Below are 18,945 nucleotides of genomic sequence, written 5' to 3' on the forward strand. Positions count from 1 at the left end.
GCTCATTTCTGTCCTGAACTTTGCCCCTCTGCACGCCAGCCTGGTCTGCTGTGAGCAGCAACAGCAGCAGCAGCAGCAGCAGCAGCAGCAGCAGCAGCTGGAACTTTGAAGAAATGCAGATTGTTGGTCCTACCCAGAAGCCCTGCAGGAGGGGCTCAGGCCAGTTATAAGTGCCCCAGGGATTCTAGTGATCTTCTTAAGCTGGCCTCAGCATCTGGGCATCTCAAGGAAGTGTGTGCAGACCATGTGTTTGCACATTCCAGGGTGAGGGTGCACGGCTCTCCTCAAACCCCAGAGGGTTAAGAGCCTCTGTTCTCTTCGGTTCCTGCGACCCTGTTTATCTGCCACGTATCCATTAATTGTGTGTGCTATTATGAATAAGCCAAACCCTCCCAGGCAGTTGGCAGGGCATGCTTGATGGGTACAAAATGGCTCTGGTGGGTGTTTGGGGCCTCCCCTCACCAAGAAGACCCTCAGGGACCCACCTGGTGGCTGCCCCAGGTGGGGCTGCTCAACCCCCAGGCCACAGGCCTCTGCTTCCAGGCCAGCAGCAGCACTGCACGCTGTCTCCCTCCAGCCTCGATCTAACCCATTTCTGATACCTCCCGAATCCTCCTCGTGCTCTCTTTAGCCACCTCCTGACCTGGTTCTGGCAATGGTTTTCAGCTTATTTCGACCTTTGGGTTCATGCTGTGGCGCCCGCCTGGAGCCAGCCCTGCCACCCCCGTCCTGCTCCTCCCTGGAGGACTCAGCCCCATTCATTTCTGGGCTGGCCCGAGAAGGCCCTGCATGCACAGACCCCCTGCCCCCCACCCCCACTGAAGTCCACGGAGATGTTTGTTTATCCACTGGAACCTGCTTCTACCCAGCGAGTAGGTAGTGAGCCTCGCCTGCCTGTGCCAGCAGGCAAGCAAGCAGCAAGCCAAGATTGCCAGAGCTTGCCAGAGGCCATCTGGGAGCCCCCACCCTGATCCCTGACCATGGGGATCTCTGCTGCCCCGGAACTTGGCACACACTGTTGATACTGAAATGACATTTACCAGATGTCGGAGGTCATGCCCCAGGCCTGGGCTTGTTCCAACTTGGCCACTGCTGTGTGGCCCCTGAGTTTACTTTTTTCCCAACAGACCCAGGATTTAATGTGTGTTGGCGTTTCCTAACCTCCCTGCCTGGGTGAGGGCAGACAGATGTCACAGCTCATTCATGTCCACTGTGCAAGACAGGCCAGCAAGCTGACTTCATTTCTCCAACAAGGCCCCCTGTGCTGTCTGCAACGACTGCATACTACCTTCTCCAGACATCCAGCCTCCCTCCTCCCCCGCCCCGCTGACCTTGTCTCAAATGACCTGGACAAAGCTGGAGACTTCGGAGAGGAACGCTCCACCTGCCCCATCTGCCCTTCCCTGGCCCCTTCCACAGGACACATCCCTCTGCTCTCGCTCCCCAAGGCCCCTCTGTGCTACCCCCGCGACCACCTGCACCTTCTCATCGCTCCTGCACCTGCACGACGAAGCACCCCATGTGAGCAACCAAACCCTGTCCAGCCTCCTCCCGTCCGGCCCTGCTCCCACCCCACCTACTGACTTCACAGCAGAATTCCCGGGTCTTCATGGAGGCTGACCAGGCCAGGGACACGCCCTCCAGGCCCAGGAGCCTGCACTGCCCTCCAGAGACCAGAAGCCTCTTCTGCTAGACTCCAGTGGAGGGCGCTCATCGGGACCACTGGGGCAGAACACTGAGGTGACTGCTGGGAATCCCAGAAAATGCCCAAACCTGGTCCTTCAAAATAAACCAAACATTGCGCTGTACCATGCCCCTGTGTACAACGCTTAAAGTGCTTAGAATAGAGCCCGAGTGCCTTGCCCGGGCCTCGTCTGGCCCTGCTGACCCCTTCCCTCTCCTCCCGCCCCTCCTGTCCCCTCACCCGCTATGCTGTCTGCCAGGCTGGGCCTCCTGTTTCCCTCCTCAGTTCTGCCCGGGGCCTCTCTTTAGGTTTGGCTGCGGCAAAGCCTCTCTCCCAGTCCCTGTCGCAGAGCCTGGAGTTGCTCATTAGGTGATCTTGACTGACTGCGTGCTGGGTGCTGGGATGTCAGCTCCCACCTGTGTGGTGCCCGGGGCGCTGCTGGGCTGGCCCGGACCCCAGACTCTGGAACTTGCCTCTGCATCCCAGAGGCTTTGCCTCACCCCTCCCACCTGCCCCCAGCCCCGGGGCTGCTGCTGCTGTGCCCCCTACACACAGTGTCTCTCCAGCCCCATCACTTCCTTCAAGCCTTCACCCCTCGCCCCGCATGGGGGAGGACTCAGGCTCAGACCTGCGCCAGGTGAAGAACTCCCAGGACCACTAACCAAGGCAGGAGTGACCCACTGAGGATTGCCTCAGGGCCAGGGCTCTTGGACCTCCCCACAGACACAGGTGTGGGCAGTTTGTGACAGGTGACACCCTTCCCATTTGCCACCCCGTCATCTACTCAGGGATCTGGAAATGACTTCATCAGTCTGTTTCATTTTAAAAATGAGGAAGCAGACTCCACCAGTGTCCCTGCCGAAGGTCACGCAGATAAGGTGCAGCTTTTTTCCTAAGTTCCCAAGCATCTATCTGCACGTAGAGACTTCCTCCTTACTGGGAATGCTATGTCAGGTGCACACAGACCACGTGTCCCTACTCTTTTGCCATGACAGACATTGCTAATCAATCATGGCACTCTTCCCTTTAAGCCTAGATTGGGCCTCGTTTTCCTCAACAGAGTCTCTGGGCAGCCACTAGCACCAAGCAAAGCTGGCACATGGTTGTGTCCAGCCTTTGGGCTGCCACATACTCGCACTCAATTTCCAAAGCTGATGGGCAAACCCTGCCAGGCTGGCCTGAAACTTTAAGCTTCTCCCTCCCACATCCCCATCCCACTCCCTGAGCAGTTGTGGGGCTCCGAGTGTCCGGTGGTTACAACAGAGAGAGCTGGGGCTGGCAGGGCAGCTCCTCAGATGTGTCCCCACATGGGAGAGGGGTTTGGGAGGCAGTGCCCATGGGGCTATCCCTACACCCCAAAAGCACAGGCCCTGAGCACTGGCAAGAAACAGTCACAGCACCAAGCACCCTGTCCAGTTCCCAGCTGGGAGAGAAAAGCTCTTCCCATCCTCCAGACTGCTGCTTCCAGCCTGGACTGTGCTTGGACCACACTCGCTTCTCCGAAAGAACTAAATCCCAGAGGAGACACATGACAACCTCTGCAGGCCTTGGACTGCTGAGGATTGGGTTAGAAACACTCTGGGCATGCTCTGATGGGGTGGGAGAGGCAGGGTCTCAGGCATAAGCACAGGGTGGCCAGAGGTTTTCAACAAAAACAGCAAGCACCATAAATCAGCATTTGTCAACCAAAGGTAAAAATACATATCTGTATGGACATAAATGTGACGGGAAGTTTATTGCAAGTAGTCTATATTACATTTTGTATTTTATGTTTCATTATGTGGCTTTTAGCAATTTTAAATTTTTCAAAGAGTCATCCATTGCTTCCAAACATGTCAAAGAAATATTTAATAAAACTCTAGTCTCTCTTTGTGGTAGGCTGACTAATGCCCACCCAACCCTAAAAATGTGCACACCCCAATACCTGGGATGAGGGCATATGTGACCTTACACGGCAAAGAGACTTTGCAGATGGGATTAGGTTAATGATGGGGAGATTATCCTGGGTTATCCACGTGGGCACCAATTATCACAAAGGTTCTTATAACAGGAAGGCAGGTGAGTCAGAGAGAAAAGTGAAGATGTTATACTTCTGGCTTTGAAGATGGAGGAAGGGACCATGAGCCAGGGAATACGGGCAGCCCCTAGAGGCTGGAAAAGGCAACGAAATAGATTTTCCCCTAGAGCCTCCAGTAGGAATGCAGCCCTACTGACACTTGATTTTAGCCCAGTGAGATCCGTTTTGGACTTCTGTCTTCCAGAATTGCAAGATGACACTCTGTGCTGTTTTAAGCTACTAAAGTTGTGGTCATTTGTTCCAGCAGCAATAGAAAGCTCATACACCTTCTTACCTATGGAACACTAAATCTGTGAGGTTCACCGCCATTGTTACCAAACTAGTTTTTTAAAAATTTGAAGCATCATGGTCTTGTTGGGGGCGGGGGGGATGCCTTCACTTATAAGTTGTCAGAATCAAAATGGAATCACTTGTATTTAAAAAATAAAACCCCAACCCCCTGAAAAATAAAGCCGTGGAAGGCCATAAAGGGAGGGTTCTCATGCATAAATTCCTGGTAACAAGAACTACCACAAAAGACCCCGCAAAAACCATAACCTTGCACAGAGGTCATCGCAACCTTGCATACATAAAAAAACTTCTGCGAGGACGTCAGTCCAGCAACTGCCTGTCCGACTTTGGACTGGTGTCACCCATGTTATTGATCCTTGTAGCCAAGGGTAATTATCCCAAAGCAATTATGTAATCCTCCTCATTTTTCCTTTGAAAGCCTTTGTCCTCTTTTACTTCCCTGAATATGCACATGGTTTACTCTGGCATGTGTATTCCCATTGCAATGCCCTATTCCCAAATAAAGATCATTTTTTTAGAGAGCCTCTCTCTGTTATTTAGGTTGATATTTATCAAGAAACATTACTCACTAGAGGGAAGTAATCATTAGCTCCAACGTGCTGATGCCTCCAGTGAGATGTGGGGGTGTACAGGCTTCTGGGCTGATGACATATGAGCTTGCATCGCACCATCAAAAAAAGGGGGGTTCCCAAAGTTGGCCCAGCCTAGAGCACTTGGAGCAGGTTGGATGAAATCTTCAAGCACAGCCACTTCTCTTTATGTTTGAGGGCTCTTGTACACATTCATGTTTAGTGCTCAATTCTCTGACTAAGTAAACAGATAAATTCTCTCCCTGCTGCTTAAAGTTAACTTCTATATTGGAAAAAGGGATCCGTTTTCTTTCTCAAGGTGCACAGGATAATAATGGCTAACATTTCGTGAGTGCTTTACACGCGTCATCTCATTGAACACTCCGGGCGATCCTATATGATCTGTCCTTGTCCCACTCCCCCCATTTTACAGAGAAGGACATGGAGGCTCAGAGAGGTTAACTGGCTCATCCAAGATCATGCAGTCAGCAAGTGGCAGGGGTTGGGGGGAGCAGGATTCAAACCCAGGCAGCCTGACTCTGGCAAAGAGGTTAAGAGCAGGATTTCGAAACTGTGTCTCACTATCTTTAATTTAAAACTTTCTGACTTAAAAGTAAACAGTCTTTCCCAAGAAAACAGCTGTAAAAGATGGTAGAGAATTGAGAGAGGAAGCAAAGAGAGACGACAACGCAGCCTGGGGTTGTAGGAAGACCACCTTGGCCTCCTTGGCTGGTGGCCGCCGGGCAGCCCAGTGTCTGGGCCCTGCTCTGGCTGGTCGTGGGACTCTGGCAGGGGTGGCTCGTAGAGATGGACCGTGCAAATGGGAGCCCCGGGAAGGCACAAAGGACTCCTAACCTAGCAGGACCTTTAAAAGATTCTGGGCATTTCCCGATTTGGGCAATTTCTGTGATTCTTCTCCCTCCAATGAACACACAAATCAGCTATAATCACGTTTTTCCAAAAATAGCCTAGGTGGGTCTGTTTACCTGAGATTGGGTATTAAGATGGCTTCATTTTGACCGAGCCTGAAACTCTCCGTTTCTTACCCTTGACTTGGAACCCAAGGTAGCCGATTGCGTGTGACTTTGCTCTTGACTCAGAACTGGTTCCAAAGAAGCCGGAAAACTGTAGAAATTTGGAAGCAACTATTCTGATAGCTCAGGCACTAGGAAAAAAATTGTCCACGTGCCAGATGCCCTTTTTAAATCCAGAAACAAAGAACTTGAAAATCATTTTAAAGTTCAAAGCTAACTTCCTAAAAAGGAATTCAGGAGAAAAGAAGCCGTTCTTCCAACACTGGAGAATCCACCGAGGAATGTTTTTATTACTCACATGAATGCAAAACATGTCTTTATAGGTGTAGTCACTTTCATGAGTGGATTTATGGAAAGTAAAGCCTGTGTGCTGGGGCTCTAAAAATTGTAAATACCTGGAAATTTCTCACCCCGTTGGTGGAATTCAATGGGAATTAAATCTGTGTAGTATATCAGCTATGAGTAGGAAATTGGATTTTCTTAATTTACTTTTTTGGACAGCAGAAGAGGGGGTGGAGGCAGCCAGGGGGCCTGAAATGAAGGTGAGGAGCTCGGGAGAGGAGTGAGGAGTTTTGCCATTTTATTGCTGCTGGTGCGGAGCAAGCACACAGTAAATGCTCTTTGACAGGCTGTGTGGCGTGTTCTGTCAGGACTCAGCTTTCAAGGAACTCACTGCCATGTGGACTGAAATATGATACAAGTGGGTCGTGTGGACCTGTATGTGGGATTGAGCAATGGGACTGAACCACTTGGGACTGACCCTTGCCACCTAGGATGGGGCCTGGGGTCAGGGTCCTCAGGCCCAGCTTGTCTTCCTTCCTTATCCCTGCTGGTCCCTGCCCCAGAGGTTCCCACACTTCTCTCGTCCCTTTGAGGGCACTGTCCAAACTGTTTGTTCTGCTGGACAGCCTGTGTTTTGAAGAGTTTGTCTCTGGTAGGAGGCACGCTCATTAAATTACAATGAGTTAGCACTCTGTTTTTAAACTCATCAAAGGCCTGGGTAATTGATGCTCAGAGATTCTGGCTGTGGGAGACACCGGTGCTGGTGCACAAGGCTCCAGCCCAAAGCGAAGGCGATTGAGGCAGAGCCAGGTACTGTGGATGGAAGCCACGGGGAGACACATTGGCCATACAGACCCCCGCCCTGATCTCTGTGGACCTTGGGAGTCCAGGCATCATGCACTGGGGCCACCTGCTCCACCTCCCCTCCACTCCAGCACACCTGTCCCAGCAGTGCCCTCGAGACAGCCCTCATGCTTCCCCAGTCCACGCCTCTGCTGCTGCCGGGCCCCTCTCTGTGAGGTTCCCTGTCCACTTTGTCAAAACCCTGCTGTCCCTTCACCGGGAATGTGCTATTTGAAGAACTGGCAACTTTTAATTAGGGCGAGGAGTAAAAATAATTACTACCTAATTTTTGAGTTAGGGAGCCTCACTTTGTAATACATGAAAGCTTACCCCCAGCTCTCCCCCTCCCCCTGTGAAATAATCACTAAGTGACAAATGATCGTCTAATGGTGCCTGGCTCAAAGGCCGCCTCTTCCATGCAGGCCTCCCTGATCACTCCTTGCTAATCCCCAACCCCCCTCCTTTGAACATGTGATTTTTCTTTTTCACTCCAAAGGTAAGGTGAGATGAGGGAGAAAGATTGAGAGATGCCCTGGCCCAGGCTCCCAGACACCAGCTCCTTAGTCAACTGCCTGAGCTGTCTTCCCAAAGGAAGCTTCAGAGGGATGCTCTGGGCAAATGTCCCCTCTTTAGTGCTCTGTCAATCACACTGGCAATCACAGGAGGCAGGAGCAGAGGCTGACAGGCCTCCCCAGGTGTCTCCTCCAGCTCACAGGCAGAGCTCCATCCCTGGTCAGACCTCTCCAAAAGTGGGCAAAGGTGCCCAAGGCCAAGAGAAAGAGAGAATTTCTCCTGAGGCCCAGGCTGCTCTGTCCCACAGCCTCCTGAAGATGCCATGGGGGGCTCAGGAAAGAGACGGCCCCCGGGCTCAGAGATGAAGAGCCCACTGCTCAGCCTGGCCACTGTGCTGCTCAGCCGCATGACCCAATAACTGTCCTGGGAGTGGGGGGGGGTGTCCTGTGCTCCCCTCACAAAGGGGGGCTTCTAGCCCAGTCTCGGGGGGCGGTGGTAGTTCCTCTACAGCCTGAGGGCCGCTGTCATCCCATCTGTGTCCCCAGCCCCGTTTCAAAGCCCCACATGTACAAAGCCCCGTATCCACTCGGCAACTATTTGATGAAGGGATAAAGGGATTTTTGCCATTTGGTGGTACTTGGGGTGACTTCAGAGCATCAGAGCTGGCCCCAAGTGACGGGCTCACAGAGACGGGGAAAGGGCACCTGTCCTGGGAGATGGAATGTCTGAGTCCGGGCTGGGCTGCCGGGCTCACTAGCTGCTTGGGCTCCTGTGGCCCTCGGTGGAGCCAGCAGGGCTGGGTGGCTAGACTTGGCCTCCTGTGCCCTGGTGTGAGCTTCGTGGGCTGCCCTGGCTGAGGCAGGGGTCCACTGCCGGCAAAATGAAGTTCTCCAGTGGCCGTCTTCCTCCTCCTCTGGCCGCGGGGCAGAAAGCTGCCACCATCGCCCACGCTGTCCTTGGCATCACCACTGACTTTCCTGTGGGGACCCCCTCCAAAGAGGGGTCTCCAAGACAGATGGGGCTCTAGGAAGGGGTGGGGGTAGAGAGAGGGGTCGAGGCAGGTGGTCTATTGCCTACCTTCATGGCCCAGAAAACTCACACCCAAGGAGACGCTGGCTTCCATTTCCCAAAGCTCAGCAGTGACAAAGCGCAGCCCAAGCGAGGGGCAGGGCGCGGAGGGAAGAGAAAATCTAAGCTGAAAATAGAGAGAAGAGGAGGAGACGTCGCAAGGGGGAGAGGGCTGTGGCCAGAGCATTCCCACCAGAGGCCTGACTGCATCGAGAGAGCATTTTTCAAAAAGGCAGAAATGTGCTGCTGACCAGCAGAACTGCACATCACGGAAAGGACCAGACCCAGTTCCACGTAGCCGGTGCTGTGTGAACACCCCATATTTTAAATCAAGGTAGAAAATACGAGCCCACCACCACCACATCCAAGAAAACTGTCCCCGCGCATTCCAGTCATACTGTGCTTTGGCTTGATGCTAGCCAGGGGCACAAATCCAGAAGGTTCTGAGGGGGGTGGGGTCTTTTGCCCTCCTGAGATGGATCCTTGAGCAGGAGGGGACAGTGGTGTGAGGAGCATTGCACTGGGCTGTCACTTCATGGCTGTGACTTCTGTTCCCCAAGAGCACTTCCCGGCCCTGAGATTAGAGCCATGGCGCATAGGATGCACAGCACTTCACGGTCTGCATATACATTTATGGATTTATTTCTTATCAGGGCTGGCGCCATGGGTGTGTGACCTGTGCAGTCACAAGGCCCTGCTCTCAGAAGGTCCCCTCGCTTGGTTTAACACTATGCTGCTCTTGTTTTTAAGTTTGTAACCATTTTTAAACAAGGATTTCATACCACATTTCATACTGCATGAGGCCCTGAAAATTATGTGTCTGATTCTGTTTATTACCTCACTTGCCCCCACAGCCATGACTGGAAAGAATGGTTACCCCGATTCACAGACAGTGAAACTAGGGATCCTGTCTAGTGGAGCCAAGACTAGACGGGGTCTCACGAGGGCCACCTGCGGCTGCTTTCTCTCTTGGGGCTCCTTCTCAATGATGGATGGGAGGCAGCCTCCTCTCCTGACCGTCCCAGCAGCAACCTCTACTCCAGCTCTGTTTCATCTCATTTCATTTAAACAAACAGACAGACCCATTTGCTCACCTGCCAAAGAGGAGCTCCTGGGGGTTGGTCCCCTCGAACAGCTCTTTCTCTCCTGCCCTCTGTCCTGTCCAGGTGCCCCAAGCAGGTTCTCTGCTCTGCCCCGGACAGCCCACGCCAAATGCTTTGTCCTGTCCTGAAAAAAAGCCTTCCTGGGAAATATTCCTGACCTTCAGACCCGCCTTGGCCCACAGCTGGCCCCGTGCCTGCCACAGTCACTTCCTGGCTGGGTGTTGACTTTCCTGGGCCCCATGGCCCAGCCAGGGTGGTGGCCACACCCCTGATGTAGAGGCTGTTCATGAGGGAAGGTGGTACTGAGCTGAAGGCCAGGGATGGCTGGAACGGCCCCCTGGTGCAAGGTAACGTTGACTGTCCCACCAAGACTGGCCCACGGCATACCTGACACCCCCACTCCAGCACTGGCCAGGCCAGCACACAGTGCTGGAATCTGAGATTTGAGAAAGGCTTTGGGGTCTCCTCTAGGGTTTTATTCGCTTCTTGCACACATATTTCTGGCCTCAACTGATTACTTCCAGGCAAAGGACACTTGCTGCTTTATGAGGGCTATTGCTCCATTATTATTATTATTATTATTTCTCATAGCATCTTTCTAATTGGTGCTTACTACATGACAGGCAGTCAGCTAAGTAATCTCTCATTATTTCTTTATGTCATCCTGTGTTATCACTATGAGCAGAGAATTATGCCCATTTTAAAGATACAGAAACAGAGGCTCATCAAAGTTGGTCATCTGGCCCAAGGCTGCAGTGAATAAGTCAGGGATCCAGGATTCAAACTCCAGCCAATTGACACCAAAATCCTGGGCTCTTAACCACTGCCATCATTTACCAAGTTTAATTGCCACAATGTCCATCTTTATGCAAAACTCGTATCAGCCTGTGTTTTAGCTATCTGCTGCTGTAACCAATTAACCCAACATGTAGTGGCTTCAGACACCACACATCTGTTATCTCAGTTCCTGTGGGTCAGGAATCTGGGCCCTGCTCGGCTGGATTCTCTGCTCAGGGTTTCTCACAGGCTGCAACACAGTGTCAGCAGGGCTGGGGTCTCATCTCAAGGCACCACCGGGAGCCACTTTCAAGCTTACAAAGTTGTTGGTAGGACTGAGCTCCTGGAGGGTTGTTGGACTGAGGGCCTCAGTTCCTTGCTGGCTGCTGGCTGGAGACCTCCCTCAGTTCTTTGCCACACGGGCCTGTCTTCCATTATAGTGAGCCTCATCATGGTGTGCAATAGAGAGCCCAGGAAGGCACGAGTCACAGTCTTTTGTAATCTGCTCACAGAAGTGCATTCCATCATGTTTGCTGTATCCTACTTGCTAGAAGGAAGTCATTAGATACAGCCTACACTCCAAGGTAGGGTATTACACAAGGATATGGATACCAGGAGGTGGCAATCACTGAGGGCCATTTTTGAAGGCTGTCTACCACAGCCACCCAATTGCCACAAAACATTGGTTTCAGTTTTGCTTCTGAAAGCTAGACAGTAGTCTCTCATCCATCCATCCATCTATCCATCCATCTATTTATCCATCCATCTATTCATCCATCCACCCATCCATACATCCATCTCCCTCAATTCATCCAATAAACCCCCATCATGCTCAGAAGATACCAGAATACACGCAACCATTTCCTCTTCCCCTTCACTGTCTCCTGCCACAAAAGGCTCCCAGTACAGCCTTCACAAATGTGGGGATTGGGGAAGTGTCCGCTGAGTGTTCTGTCATCCGGGAACAGCAGCTCTATTTCCTTCAGTCAGTCCTCATATGCCACATATCTGAGACCCTTGCCCTCCTGCTAACTCTCTTTCATTGTCTCTTTCGCTTAACAAACATATTTTAAGCATCTTCTCAATGCAAAGTGTTATGATAGCTGAAGTGTGTGTGTGTGTGTGTGTGTGTGTGTGTGCGTGTGTGTAATTTTCTGCCATTAGCTCCCAAGAGAAGCAGGCCCCACAACTTTTGGGGGGGCAGCCCCTCCCCACCACAGCCACCCAGTTCCCAGCTCAGTGATCTGCCTGCATCAATGCACTGGTGGTGGGTGCCTGGTGGAATGGAAACAGTCGGACGGAGCAGAGACCAGTTTCACACTCCTGGGAGGGCAGTGTCAGCACAGGGCACAGGGGAGACACGGGCCCTGGATTCACTTACCTCTGGACCTCTCTCTCCACCCTGCTGCGCAAGGCTCAGGGATGAGGGAGTGAACTCTGAGAAGAGGGAGAGGGGGTCAGTGGGGTTGGCATCTTGAGGTACCCAGTGGGATGTCTTTGGGAACTAGAATCATAACAGTCTTTCACACAGGAGACCATTCATTTCATATATCTACTGAGCACCTAGAATGTGTAGGTGCTGTGTGAGGCCCTGGGGCTATAATTGGGAGCCCTTCTAAAGTGGATCTAATTTCCTTTTTTCTCCACCCCTCCATCCCACTGCCTCAGAATAGGCCCCGTCAACTTCTACCAGACCGTTGCAATGTCCTTTAATGGGTCTCCTGGCTTCAGTCTCTTCCGATTGCCTCCAGCCCTCCCCACCCATCCCACTCAGTATCCAGGTGACTCTGCTGACGCAGACCTGATCTTGTCACTTTCTTGCTCAAAAACATTTTACATAACCTCTGTTAGCAGTTTCATGAATATCATTCTAGAAATGTTCTATCTATATGTAGCATTTCTCTGTCTCTGTCTCTCTCTCATACACACACACACATCTATATCCTTTGTTTAACTTGGGTAAGATCACAAACTGTTCTGCATTATTGTCTTGGTGGTTTTCTAATACAGCACACCTAGAAGTTTTTCACTATTTTTAGTGGCTGTCTGCTGTTCTGCTATTGGAATATTTTGGGATGGTACTGAGAAATCCCTTACAAAATGCCCTTGACCAGAAACCTTTGTGATACTTTTCTAGGTGATAATTTTTGATAGATCATTAATGGACTTAATAATCATGAAATGATTGTTTTAAAGTGATTATTATAATTGAGCATTGACAGAATTTGAATATTTGAATATTTAGGGGTGGGGAGAGGAGAAGAATGTAAATGTTTGAATTTTTTTATTGTTGTAGTTATTTAAAAAAAATAAAATTTAACTATAGAAAGGTTGTGGACCAGATCTGGTTACGAAAAATAACTGAGCAGAAGCAGGAATAATGATCCAAACATCTATTGGCCTCCTGTGAGCCAGGCCCTGCTCTAAGTGCTTTATTGTATTAACTCATTTAATCACCCCTACAGTCTTATAATGAGAAAGCCAGATAGAGGTTAAATGGGGTCTAACTTTTAGCCACTCATGATGCACAGAAATCCTAAGATGAAAACTGAGTAAGAAGTCTGAGAATCTGTGAACACTTATGACTTAGGTAGAGACATCGGAGGAGGCCTCCACAACCTGGGGCACAAGTGGGAACAATCCCACCTTCACATCTAGAAGATAATTCTTATTGAAGATGAGCTCACTCACAAAAACTATAAAACATTGGAAGAAGACCAATATGAAGCATATAAACAAATATAAATTATTAAAAAGTATTATAACAAATAATAAAACATTTGAGGAAATCCAACATGCACATCCCACAAAAATGAGAGAGTTGACACTTGAGGAAATAGAAACAACAGAATAATATAAAAAGCAACTTTGAAAAATAAGTATGCTTTTCATTTCGGAAGTGGATGTGTGAAATGTTACCTTCATGTTTCACAGTACAACAATTATGCCTCTTCTGTCCTTAGATGATAACAAGTTTGAACACATTTGGCTGGAGGAAAAGGTTAGGAATATTTGTGTGTGAAGAAGGTAGGTGTATTAGTTTGTGAGAGCTGCCGTAACAAGATACCACAGACTGAGTGGCTCAAATAGCAGAAATTTATTTTCTCACCATTCTGGAGGCTTGAAGTCCAAGATCAAGGTATCAGCAGGTTTGGTTTCTTCTGAGGCCTTTCTCCTTGGCTTGCAGATGACTGCCTTCTGCTCTCTGAGTCCTCACATGATCTTTTCCACGTGTGAGCATGTCTGTGTCCTAATTTCCTCTTCTTCTAAGGACACCAGAAGTATTGGATTAGGGCCCACCTATATGATCTTACTTTATCTTAATGATCTCTTTAAAGGCCCTATCTACAAATACAGTCACATTCTGAGGTATTGGGGGTTAGAACTTCAACATATGAAGTTTTGAGGTTATGAAATTCAGGCCAAACTCCTTTGTTTCTACTTTTAATTCCCAATTTGACCAATTACTAACTGTGTGACCTTATGCCAGCTACATCATCACATTTTGCCTCATTTTTTCCTTTGTAAAATGGAGATGATAAACAGTACCTATTTCCTAGGGTTGCTGCTAGAATTAAATAAATTAATTGGCTCTTAAAAATAAGTACACTTTAAGTGCTTAAAGAGATAAAGAAGTGAAATCTATAAAACAAGAATAGAAAAATGATTTTTTGAAAAAAGCAGATTCAAAGAATTAAGTAGAAATTGTAGAAATGAAAAATACTGCATTAAAAAATCTTAACTAGACACAACTTTCGATTCAGTGATTTGGAAGATTTACCTAAGAAAATTGCCCAGCATGAGGCACCAAGAGATAAAGAGACAGAAAATATGAAAGAAATTAAAAAATATCTACAGAATAAGTCAAGAAAAGAAAACCCAGCATACGTTTAATAGGTTGTTCTGAAGGAGAGAATAGAAAGTGGAGGAGAGGAAATATTGAAAGAAATAACAACTAGGAATTTTTCAGAACTGAAGATACAAATTCTGAGTTTGAAAAAAGCATGCTGAGTCCTAGCAAGGAAAATGAACATGAATTCACACCTGGACAAGCCATAGTGGAACTTTGGAAGGTCAAAGGTAAAGAAAAATCATAAAAGGCATCAGAGGGAAAACAGGCCACATTAAAGTAATGATAATCCTGGCAAGCCGGGCACGGTCCTGTTAACACACGGGTTCATCTGTGTGCTTCTTCCCACCCTTTCTCAGACTCCTGCTGACCACCCACTATGTGCCGGGCCCTGTGCTCTCTTCTGGAAAGTTCTATTTCTGCTTCTGCACATTTTACTTTTCTTCCTGACCTAGCCCAGGTCTTACGCCTTCCTCCAGGAAGTCTTCCTGACTGCACCCGTTCTCACCACTTCCCCTTGCTTTTGGTCACTGTCACCCTTATAGTCCTTCCCACACTCCTCGGTTCCTGCCTTCACTGGCCCCTGTTCCCTGTGTGTTAGTCCCCCCCCACACCTGACACACAAACATAATAATCACTTGGAGCTCCGGGACTTTGTCCAGGATCTTTCCTTCCTCTGCTCCCAGTTACCATGGTGTTGGCTACATAGGACGTGTTTAAGGAATATGTTTGAACACTTAACTCAGTTGATCCTTTGGAGTCGAATGCAAGTTAGATTTGCGTGCTGAATGAAGCCAGTTTGTACAAGCCCTTTAGGTCCTTTTGAAACCATGTTTCCCTGTTGGCGATCTGGCCAGAATAAATGACCATCTTTAAAACATGTTTTAAAGCCTTTCATTTTATTACTCACCATTATTTTTAAAATAATGCCTTTTTAAGTGAATAATAAAATTCCTATGTGCTTGGAAGAGTACAAGTAAATAAAAATAATTTGTAATCCCATGACTTATTTATTCATTATACATTCAATAGATATTTACTATCTATTTTGTTCAAGGTGCTGTGCTAAGTTTTGGGAGTGTAGCAATACATATTTTGGTTTCTTTGCTTATTTTTTAATGTAAATTTTTGAATAGATGATATTTAAATTTACAAAAGTGAGATCCTACATTATAAGCCATCGTGTATCCTAGTTTTTTTTTACTTCACAACATCCCAGCATTTTCTCATGCATTATCTAATCTTTAAAACATGATTTTAACTAATTGGCTGCTTGATATCCTGTTTTATGGGTGTGTCATAATTTCTTTAGTTCCCTACACTTAACCCACTTTTGGAACAGCTCTTCCGTGGCTCTGTCAATCAGCTGTCAGAAGAACAGAGATGGAAAGGCATCAGCTTCAAGGTGACCCCCTGACTTCCTATGGGATGTGAGTCTGAACGGGGTAGCATTGGGGCCCTTCCCACAGGCTAGCCTTCGGGAGGGGCTTTCAAGGGTAAATTCCAAGGTCAGACTGACATGACCATCTCTCTCAGAACTGGTGGGAGGGCTAGCCCGGAGCAGGAACAACAGGGCTCAGAACGGGCCATCCTGGGGGCCACTCTGCCCTGGGGGACAGTCGAGACACTCTGCTCCCAGGAAAGGAGGAGGCGTGGTGTGTGTCCTTGGCTGTGAGCCATGGGAACCATCTAGAGCCGAGCAGCCAGTGTGGGGAAGGGAAACAAAGAAGAAGACCTCCCTTACTCCCTGACTAAGACGAAAAGTGTACTTTGAACTGAATTTGACCGCCTTTTGATGTTTCTAACTTCTGAGCCTCACCCACGCTGTCGGCAGTGGACTGTAGTGAAATGGTTTGTATTTTCAGGCTTTGTGCCAGCAAATGACTTGTGCTCCTGGGAATAAGCTCACGGCCCATGGAGCCTTGGATGTGGTTATGGTGGGGACGGAGGAAAAAAGTTCACTGCCAGATACTAACATCTAATGTGTCCCTAGCAGGTGCCAGATGCTGGGTAAGAGATTCTGATGGGTTAGCTATGCAATCCTCCTGCTGGCCCCACCCAGAAAAGTGGCATTTGTTCATTCACTAATGAGCGTTTACCAAGTGTCAATGATATATCAGACACTGTTCTAGATGCTGAGTTGCAGTGGCAGACAAGCTATACATGGTCTCTGCTCTCATGCAGCTTAGTCTATTGTGATATTTTTACCCTCATTTTTCATTTTTCAGAGGAGGAAACTGAGATCCCAAGAGGTCAAAAAAGTGGCTCCGCTCACCCTGCTAGCCTGTGGCAGAGCCAGAGAGCAGCCAAGTCCCATGTGGCTCCATACCCTGCTCTTCGCCAGCCCTGCACTTTCCAGCCTCTCCCAGGTCCTGGGAAGTTTGTTCCCACCGTGCACCCATTCTGCCCACTGCATCCATTTTTAAGAGCAAACTAGACGCAAGCTGCCTACGGCTCATCCTCTGATTCAGGCATGACCGTGTGGGGAGCTGGACTGACTGCTTTCTGACTGATGAGAAGCAGTGTCCTAATTGGGCCAGGGCTGGGCCTGTACCTGACATGCTCCCTGAAGTGTGTTTGCTCAGGCCTGTGGGAGGCAGCTGTTGGGATTCCCTGAGGTGTACATAGTCATGGCCCCACAGAGGAGGCCCTGGGACTCGAGGCAAGGCCAGGGGAATGCGGGAGCCGCCCAGTACTTCTGGATGCTGTGTTCCCACTGCCTCTGCCGACACATCCTGACCTCACGCCCAGGCCCCGGACCCAGCTTGGAACACTCTCCTCGAGGTACAGCTTATCTCCGCATCGACCCACCCAGTACTTTTTGACACAAGCAAGGGTTCTTCATACTAGGTAATTATGAAGTGACACTGCAGTGGGGGTGAGGGGGATGCCAATTTTAAAGAAGGTGACCGCTGGTGGCACTTCAGCCCACTGGGTCAGCACCCTGCTTGGTTCTTGGGATGTCCAGAGGATGTGTTGGATGAGGAGCTCAGGAAAACTCCCTGATTCTGCCCTCAAGTTATTGCTGGTCTGAACTTCCAAAGGGATTCTCAGCAGTCTGTACCAGTGTAGGGTGGAAAGGATTCCTCGCAGTTTGTCACAGGAATCCTAGCAAAGCCCTGGGCCCTCGCTGAGCTGTCGAACCCACTGGAAACTAGCTTTTCTTGGGGAAAGAGGTGACCTCGCTTCAGGCTTGTTGTCCCACAGGTTTACTCTGCTGGTACTGTCAGCTGACCAGACACAGACAGCTGCCTGCTGCTTGGAGAGATGGCATTGTTCTAGTGTGGGAGCCAGCAGGCAAAGTCCCACCCCAAACTGAGCCCAAGCACAAAGGCTTTCCCTCTGGGAAAAGCTGAGAAGGGCACCTCTTCCTCTTCCCCAGAATTACGGGCTCTCATTTGTTTTTGTGGGATCCTGGAGGGCAGGGACCAGGGCTTCTCTGTCTGGTTCCTGGTACGTAGAAGGTGCTCAGTGCAGATTTGCGAATTGCCGAAGCATCTCAGGCTGCTGTGAGGTTGTGCTCCCAACAGGAGAGGGAGAGGAGGCGGGCAGGGACCCTCCACTGCTGTTCTCCTGTGAGGAGCTTCCCAGAACTTTCAGACTTCACAGCCCCAGCTGTGGGTCTTGTGGCCGGAGAGTCCAGTGGTTGGGAGCATGGGTTCTGGAATCAGCAGATCCAGGCCCAGATCTACCCACCTCCACCAGCGACTGGGAAGTTGTCTACAGCCTCCCGACCCGTTCCTCTGTTTCTCTGCATCTGAGATAGGAACGCTAATGCTGCCTCTGGGGCTGTGGCGAGAAGCGAGCTTCCTCCTGTGAGATGCTTGGCTCTGGGCTTGGTGCCCACAAGGCCACAAGCAGCATCAGTGCTGGTAGACTTAGGTGGGACCCAATGAATTGCTGCTACGTGACTATTTTTGACCTGCAAATGAAGGTTTCTCAGAGTTCAACCTGATGTTGTCATCTGTCTGATTACCTGGCCATTGGAGTATGAGACCAGGCTGTGCTGAGACCCCTGCCTACCCACCCAAGAGGAGTCACCCCCTATCCCCCCACCTTGGTCCTCATCCACTAGCAATGGAAGGGCCTGTATGGCACCTCACACAGCTCCTTTCTTGCCAGATGGGGAAATGGAACCCAGGGAGGCTGATTCTTGCCCAAAGACGTGTAATCAGCTAGGATTGAACCCAGGACCAGAGTCCAGTTTTTTGACTCCTGACTCAGTTCTCTTCCCACCACATCAGCCTGAAGCTGCTGCCAATGTTTGGAGCCAGGGCTGGGTCAGGGTGAACTGTCTGTCTATCTACAAGAGGTGTTAAAGCATCACTGGAAACTTAGCGAGGTGCAGGGAAATGGTATTTTCCAGAGCTCCTCTGAGAGTGAGTGCTGCAAGCCGTTAGAATTGTCTTTGGTCCTAGCTCTGCCACTTCGGGATTAGATGAGCTCAGTTTCCTCATCTATACAATGGAGTAATAATAGTATCTACTTCATGGGGTTGTCACAAGGATTAAATAAAAAGTACTTGTAAGTTGTATTGTAAATAATAAAATTTGTAGATAAAATTTAAGAACTTTTTTAGAAAATATTGGAGTGCACTTAAAGAGTGCCCAGCACTTTGTAAGGGCCATATGAGTATTGTATAGGGTTGTATTATTATGAGGTTATTTGGGGACTGGTATTGTCGGGGGGAGGAGGTGAGTTTGGCCCAGCACTGAGTTGCTGAGGAGAATAGAGAACAGCCCTCAAGCTGACACTGAGGTCCCCGTCCTGTGCCCAGCCCTGTCTCTATGGTACAGATACTTAAAGAGATGGGTGTCTTGTTTGGGACTAGGGTTAGCAGGAGTCCAAGGCCTT

The sequence above is a fragment of the Cynocephalus volans genome, chromosome 1 (genome assembly GCF_027409185.1).
Source record: "Cynocephalus volans isolate mCynVol1 chromosome 1, mCynVol1.pri, whole genome shotgun sequence".
In the NCBI taxonomy this organism is placed as follows: domain Eukaryota; kingdom Metazoa; phylum Chordata; class Mammalia; order Dermoptera; family Cynocephalidae; genus Cynocephalus; species Cynocephalus volans.